We start from the raw sequence: 7,799 nt of genomic DNA, 5'->3' as shown, positions 1-7,799 counted from the left end.
CGATTCTGGGGAGTGGGAAGCAGTCCTTTGGGCAGGCTTTATTAAGGTCTGTAAAATCCACACAGGTTCGCCATTTGCCATTAGGCTTGGGAACCAGCACTGGATTGGAGACCCACGATGGATAAAACGCCACCCTGATGAACCCATTCTCCTTTAACCTTTCAACTTCTTCTTTTAAGGCTCTCGATCGATCCTTGTCGAGTAGCCTTCTTTTTTGTTGTACGGGTGGAAAAGTCTTGTCTATGTTCAGGACATGGCTGATAACTGCAGGGTCTATCCCAGCCATGTCTTTGTGCGACCAGGCAAAGACTTCCTGGTTCTTTCGCAAAAATTCCACCAGTGCATGCTTCGTGGTTGGTTCTAGGTTTTTCCCGACCTTCATGACTCTGGTCGGGTCTTTTTCGTCGAGCTAGACCTCTTCCAGGTCCTCGACGGGTCCAACGTTCTCTTCAAAATCCCCAAAGCGAGGATCTAGATCTCTATCCTCACTTTGGGCAACACCCTATTTGGTGACTTCATCACCGGATTGGGCTTGTGTATCAATTGCCATCTTCAACCTATCTGAGGTAGTGCTCTTTGATGTTCCCTTTTTCGCATTCGTGACTGAGGCGTTGTAGCACTCTCTGGCCTCCCTTTGGTTTTCCCAATACGCGTCCTACTCCTGCGTTTGTCAGAAATTTCATGGCCAAGTGCCACATAGAGGTGACGGCCCGTAGGTCAACTAGTATAGGTCTCCCAATGACAACATTGTACACCGAAGGACAATCAACTACTATAAAAGTAGCGAGTAATGTCCTGGTAGCAGGCGTTGTACCTGTCGTCGCTGGTAGTCTGATTGATCCTGCGAGGGCGAGTCCCTCACCAGAGAAGCCGTATATTGTCTGGTTGCAGGGCTCCAGGTCCTTAACGGACAACTTCATGCGTTCCAACGAAGACTTATATAGGATATTCATCGAACTTCCTGTATCGACCAGCACTCTCTTCACCATCATGTTGGCCATTTAGATATCCACGACCAGCGGATCAGAATGTGGGAACCGGACATGTTGGGCATCGCTATCAGAGAAGGTTATTTCGCCCTATTCTGACCGAGCCTTTTTTGGCGCGCGGTCCTCCACAGTCATTATCTCGATGTCTTGGTCGTGGCGCAGAGTTCGAGCGTATCGTTCCCTGGCCTTTCCGCTATTTCCCGCGAGGTGCGGGCCTCCACAAATAGTTAACAGTGTGCCAGTCACAAGGGCAGGCTACAAAGGTGGCGAGCGTTGGCATGTGGGTGCTTGCTCGTTGCCACCTGGAGCTTCTCGTTGGGAATTTCCCGAGGCCCGTACGTATCTTCTCAAGTGTCCTTGTCTAATAAGGAACTCGATTTCATCCTTCAGCTGGTTGCATTCGTTGGTATCATGTCCGTAGTTGTTATGATAACGACAGAACTTGGAAGTGTCTCTTTTCGAAATATCCTTTCTAATGGGGGCAAGCTTCTTATAAGGCACGCTGGAACTCGTGGCCTGATAAACCTCTCTCTGAGACTCTACAAGGGCAGTATAGTTAGTGAACTGAGGTTCATAACAATTACCCTTGGCTCATTTATTGTCAGAGGTGGAAGGCTCATTGTGTGGTCGTTTTCCACCATTCTTGCCATTGCCGTTACTGTTCCCGCTGCCCTTGCCCTTGCCGTTAGGTTTAGACCCATTGGTGGCTTTGGCGGGCTCGGCAGCCTTCTTATCCTTGCCTGGAGGCTTTCCATTGTCGGCTTCGAGCTTGATGTAACGATCAGCCCGGTCCAAGAATTCCTGGGTAGTTCTAACCCCCTCTTTTCAGAGGCTTTTCCAGAGAGGGGTGCGACGCCTAACCCCTGCGGTTATGGCCATCATTTTGCCTTCGTCCCCCACTATTTTTGCTCCAGCTGTTGCTCGCATAAAGCGCTGGATGTAGTCCTTCAGCGATTCTCCATCCTGCTGGCGAATTTCAACCAGCTAGTTTGCCTCGTTCGGATGCACTCGACCTGCGTAAAACTGTTCGTAAAACTCCCTTACGAACATCTCCAGGAAAATATGCTTGCAGGAGGGAACTTGAAAAACCACTCCTACGCGGCATCATAAAGTGTTGCAGGGAAGATCCTGCACCGAGCATCTTCGGACACTTTCTGAATGTCCATTTGTATTTCAAACTTATTGACGTGAGATACCGGGTCACCGTACCCATCAAAGTTCGGAAGCGTAGGCATTTTAAACTTGCTAGGAGTCTCTGCCATAGCTATCCTCTGGACGAAAGGAGTGCCTTTCCTCCTATCGTGGTCGATGTAAGATGTTCTTCCCCCGACCAGCTGTTGCACCGCCTAGTTTAGGGCATCTATCTGGGCCTGCACAGCGATAGGAATCGCTGTGGCCTCTGTTGCTGGGGGGATGTTCTCACCATGTCGCTCACGGCGGTCATTGAGCATATCTCTCAAATCCTCGTCTCTTCTCCGCTGCTCACTAGCTCCGAGCTGGTTGAAAACGTTATTTTGCCTGGGTTGCCCCCCAGCGTCCCGTCTGCCGGGTTGGTCATCTTGAGGTGGCTGGCTCCTGTTTCCACCTCTTTCATCATTCCTCCGACCGGAATTTCCTCTGCCGGAATTGGCTTCATCATAACCATTGCCATCTCTGAACCATGATTGGCTATGACGGGATCGACTGTTCCCTCGATTTCCTTCCCGGGCTGAAACGTCCTGAGCGTTAGAGGGTGGCCTGCGTTGGTCGTTAGGTCCCCGTGCATTATCATGCCTTGGGGGACCTCGAACCGCAGAGCCTAACTCTGAGTTCCTCCTGTTACCAGGAGGATGTTGTCCTCTGTTCGGAAGGTTCGGCTCGTCGCCCCTATGGCGTCTAGGACTGCGAGGCTGATGCCTGGTCCTATTCTGCCTCTCATGCGGGGGATTGTCACGATCAACTTGGGATGGAGGCTGTGCCTCAGGGTCCAATGGGACATCGTCATGGGGCACCTGAGGCTGTTCGGGCCTTTGCGGACTCGAGGGTTGGATAGGTGGGCTAGGATTAGGACCCCTTTGCGTTGGCCCATTCGTAGGCTGATCAGGCTGCGAGGCAGGTGCAGCTTGATTCCTAGCCAATTGCAAGGCTGCCTCAAGGGATTCCATGGCTTCGCTCTGGCGGCGGTCCATCTCCGCCTGCCTCTCACTTAACTCCACGCGCTGCCGTTCAATTTCCTGCTGCTGCCGTGCCATGATTTCGGCAACACTTTCTTGGCTGGCTCTCAGATTGGCCAACTCTTCGTGCAACGCCCCCAGAGTGCTTTTTAACGTCGCGTCATCCATTTCTTCCTCCTCAAAGTCCAAATGCAGCTCATCCTCAGCCACGCTTGCAGGAGGAGGTGGAGGCGGGTTTGATGGTGCAGCGGCAGCCGCCTGTCCAGTTTTCCTTGCAGTTTTCGCCATTGGTTTTCTCAACGGTGATATATCAAGCTCTCAATGAAAGCACCAGAATGTTGACCTTGATTTTGGGCAACTGACACGGCGTCAAAATACGCTTGACGTGAATGAATACGTTGAAAAGAACGTGATGACGAAAATAATAAGAACACAAGATTTTTATAGTGGTTCGGCCCCAGGATCTGGTAATAACCTACGTCAACTTAGATTGTTATTGATATAAGATCAAAATGAGTGATCAAAGAACTCAGGTTCAATGAGTTTCACCAACCTCTGAAGAACAATACAATATCTCAAATAGAATTACTCTAGTCTCCAACAATTCGAAAGCCAAAAGTCCCTTCCTTGAGCTATCTTTCTCTATTTATAGGCTCAAGGGGGATTACATGAATTTGTTACAGATATTCTCTCCTAAATAATCGGATATTCAGAAGATTGTGGGAGTCAATTTTGAGATTTACCAAGATCTTTATAGAAACATCATGAAGCATGCAGAACCTGCGACCAAGCTGGTCGCATGTAAGCTCTGGCTGCCTACTGCTTATAATTTGTCTTCTGATCAATACCCTAGCAGAGTTCCTCCAAGTGTCAGCCACGTGTCCGAGAATCACTTGCCACGTCATCTACGCCAGTTTTTTGGATAACAGCATATATGATTTTTTTTTCATTGCAAATCCTTTTTTTTTTCTTTTTTTTCATAATATTTCAAGGAGAGAAATAGAGATCATACACAAATTACAACCAAACAAATAACCCATAAGTATTTCCTTTTTTTTCTTTCAAATCATCCCACAAAATAAAAAAATCATATATATAACCATGGTGCAATGGGTTACAAAAAAGAAATATTTTTTTAATGAGGTATAGGGTCAAAAATTTCAGTTTATAGAAGAAAAGTAACAGTCATCATGGCTCAAGCATTGGAAACTAGGGATTATCATATAATAGGTTGGCTTGAACGACTCAAACGATCCAAAGAACTGCCTTAATCATCTTCCTAATCATGTGTACTTATGATTTCGCCTCAAACAATTGATCAATGATTTCTAGAGTGGTTGGGACTTCAAATTTTTTTTCAACAAGCATAAATCTTTTTCTAATACATTTAAGTGGTGAATTCAATTGTGCATAGAGTGAAAAACAGCATAAATCAAAATAGAAATTCACATAGGAGTCAAGCACACAAATCATACAAAATTCCTCATTGTCTAACATCACCTTAAGCACAATTCAAAGTTTCATCGTCGACCAATGCTTTAAACAAGACCAACACAAGAAAACACACAAACAAATAAAAAAAACTAAAAAAAATACGAAAACAAAAAAAATAACAGAAAAAAATAAAACAAACAATAGATAAAATGAAATTGCTCCCTTCCCCCATACTTAAACAGTACATTGTCCTCAATGAAAATAAAACGAAAGATAAGGAAAAGAAAACTCCCTCAAGTACGCTTTGTTTAACGTCGTTAGCTCGACTGAATGTCACTCTCAAGATCTTTATGTTGGGTATTTCAATGAAGTCTCCTTCCCTTTGATCTTAACAGGAGAATCAAACACATTGAATTTGATAACTTCACCATCAAATTCCATTGTCAGTGTTCCTGCTCTAACATCCAGCTTTGTATTTGTTGTCATCAAGAATGGCCTCCCAAATAAAACTGGTGTCAGATTGGGTATTGATGCATCCCCCATTACAAGTATATAGATATTTGCTGGAAAGACAAGTCCATCAACCTTTACCAACACATCTTCAACTACCCCTAAAGGTTAAACATTAGTGCGATCTATCAGCTGAACAATAACTCATGTCTCCTTTAGTGGCCTAAGATTTAAAGAAGCATATGATGAATATGACATGACATTAATCGATTCTCCTAAATCTACCATACATCGCTCAATCCTTTTATTCCCAATCATAGAAGGAATTGTAAAGGTTCTAGGATCCTTGCATTTTGGTGGCAGCTTCTTTTGGAGAACAGCAGAGACGTTCTCCCCCATACTAATCTTTTCATCACCCTTCAATTTCTTATTATTCGTGCACAACTCCTTCAAAAATTTAGCACAACGTGTCAATTTTTTAATTGCATCAAGTAATGGAATGTTTACCTCAACTTTGCGAAAAGTCTCAAGAATTGCCTTATTAGATTCATCTTTCTTACACTTTTTCAATATGTTTGGAAAAGGCAGGCGAGGGACATAGGTTGGCATAGTTGGTTTATGTGACTTTTTCTGCATTGATGGTTCATCAGGGATGGAGTTGTCTATTACTTGCTTTTTCACTGGAGCTCACGATAAAGGTTGTGTGGGTGGCTCATATTGTATACCACTTTGCAAAGTTAGCGCACTTACATTCTCCTTGGGATTCCTCTCAGGTTGTGAAGGCAATTTATTAGAAAGATGAGCTTCCAACTTGTTATATGATGTCGCTAGTTATCCCACCTGATTCTCCAAACCTTTTATGGACGTTTGGGTAGTTTGCTAAAACCGAAGCATATTTGTAGTAATTGCATTGATTAAATCTTCAGTGGGAGGTTTGGCACTTGGTGGTGGAGCAGCTTGCGGTGCTTGCGATGGTCTGGGTATAAAATTCTGTTGAGACCGCTGTTGAAAAGTGAAACCAGGTGGTCTCGCAGATGTAGATTGTGGAGCAACTTGTTGTTGATTCCCATAACGAAGATTTGGATGATCACGCCAGTCAGGATTATAAGTTTGTGAAAAAGGTTCATAGTACATCTAACATAATTGACCAAGGAAATTTCCTACAGCATTAACACCTTCAATTTCTCCCTCAAATAAAGTAGGGCAAGTATCAGTAGCATGCCCCACAACCTGACAGATTCCACATGGTTGCATCTGTTGGCCTAAAGAAAGTTGTTGGACCACTACAATTAATTGAGCCAATTGTTGACCAAGCAGATTAGCATTAGAGGTGCTCACTTCATTAGCTGATTTGGGTGGTGGAGTAGGATCTTGGCGAATCCCAAACTGTTGTGAGTTAGCAGCCATATTAGAAACCAAGCTTCAGGCTGCAGCAGGAGTCTTATCAACTAGTGCACCCCCACTTGCTGCATCAATCATACTCTTGTCCAGTGATTGTAATCCTTCATAAAAGTATTGAATGAGGAGTTGTTCACTTATCTGATGATGAGGACAACTAGCACACAACCGCTTAAATCTCTCCCAATATTCATACAAAGACTCTCTTGTATATTGCCTTATACCACAGTTCTCTTTCCTGATGCTTCCAACTTTAGATGCTGAAAAATATCGTTCCAAGAACATAGTCTTCATACCATTCCATGTTTCAACAGTACCAGGTGGAAGATAGTACAACCACGCTTTAGTTGCATCCTTCGGGGAGAAAGGAAAAGCTCACAGCTTAATTTGTTCTTCAGTCACTGCAGCAGGTTTCATACTAGAACAAACAATATGAAACTCCTTCAAATGTTTATTCAGGTCCTCACCGGGCAACCCATGGAAAGAAGGCAATAAGTGGATGAGGCCCGACTTCAACTCAAAGTTTACATCCAAAGGTGGATACTGAATGCAAAGTGGTTGTTGGTCAAGATCTGGCGCTGCCAACTCTTTCAATATCCTTTGTTGGGCCATTGTTCAATAGGATCGAATTGAATCGTCATAATCAGATTCGTTGTTAGACGGTAATGGCACTTTAACAGGATTGACTTGTGGAGCAAGACGTTGAAAGAGTGGACTATCGGTGATAGTCCTTGAAGAACGAGAAGCTGACGATGACTCAAGATATTGTTTAAGCCTAAATAACCTTTCTTGGGTATCATCTTCACCAGACATATACACCTGAAATTGCCTGAGTGAAACTAGTTAGTATTAGAAAAATAAATATGAATAAAAATAGTCCCCGGCAACGTTGCTAAAAATTTGATGGGTGTCGTATGCCGTATCAAATTTAATTATTAATTTTATTAATTCCTTATACCAACTATTTCAGTATAGTGATGAATAAGGGTCGAACCCACGGGGACTGCTATTCAATTTATTATTCAAAAGATAAAAATTAATAAAGAAAGGGATTTTGATTTTTTAACTCAAAATTAAATAACATAACTAGAAAGCAAATAAAGATTGATATTACGATATTAAGAAACAGTTAAAGGTTAATCTCCACCCTCAACAATCATTCCTAATCATTAATAATAAATATTATTCTAATTTCTCAATTAAACTATTAACCCCGCAGATAACGCTGAAGTAGTCAATTATCTCAGTCTCCCTATTATAAGTAATCAAGGCGAAGCGCTCAATAATTAACTCTTTTAACTAAGCAATAAATCTACGAAGCATACAATCTATTTAACTTAGATAAAGCATTAAGTCCTATGGAAACAAGTTAATC

The 7,799-nt window shown here is 43.3% G+C and overlaps 1 non-coding gene across 1 annotated transcript; it reads left to right on the top strand.

Moving 5' to 3' along the window:
* The first annotated feature begins 6,563 nt into the window (after positions 1-6,563).
* On the top strand, positions 6,564-6,670 carry LOC133803035 (small nucleolar RNA R71). Its single transcript, XR_009877767.1, has one exon. It is a non-coding gene; the product is annotated as a small nucleolar RNA R71 (small nucleolar RNA).
* Positions 6,671-7,799: the final 1,129 nt, after the last annotated feature.

Source organism: Humulus lupulus, chromosome 9, assembly GCF_963169125.1.
Source record: "Humulus lupulus chromosome 9, drHumLupu1.1, whole genome shotgun sequence".
In the NCBI taxonomy this organism is placed as follows: domain Eukaryota; kingdom Viridiplantae; phylum Streptophyta; class Magnoliopsida; order Rosales; family Cannabaceae; genus Humulus; species Humulus lupulus.
Note: the sequence above shows the minus strand (reverse complement) of the source record. Positions and strands in the feature narration are given on the sequence as shown.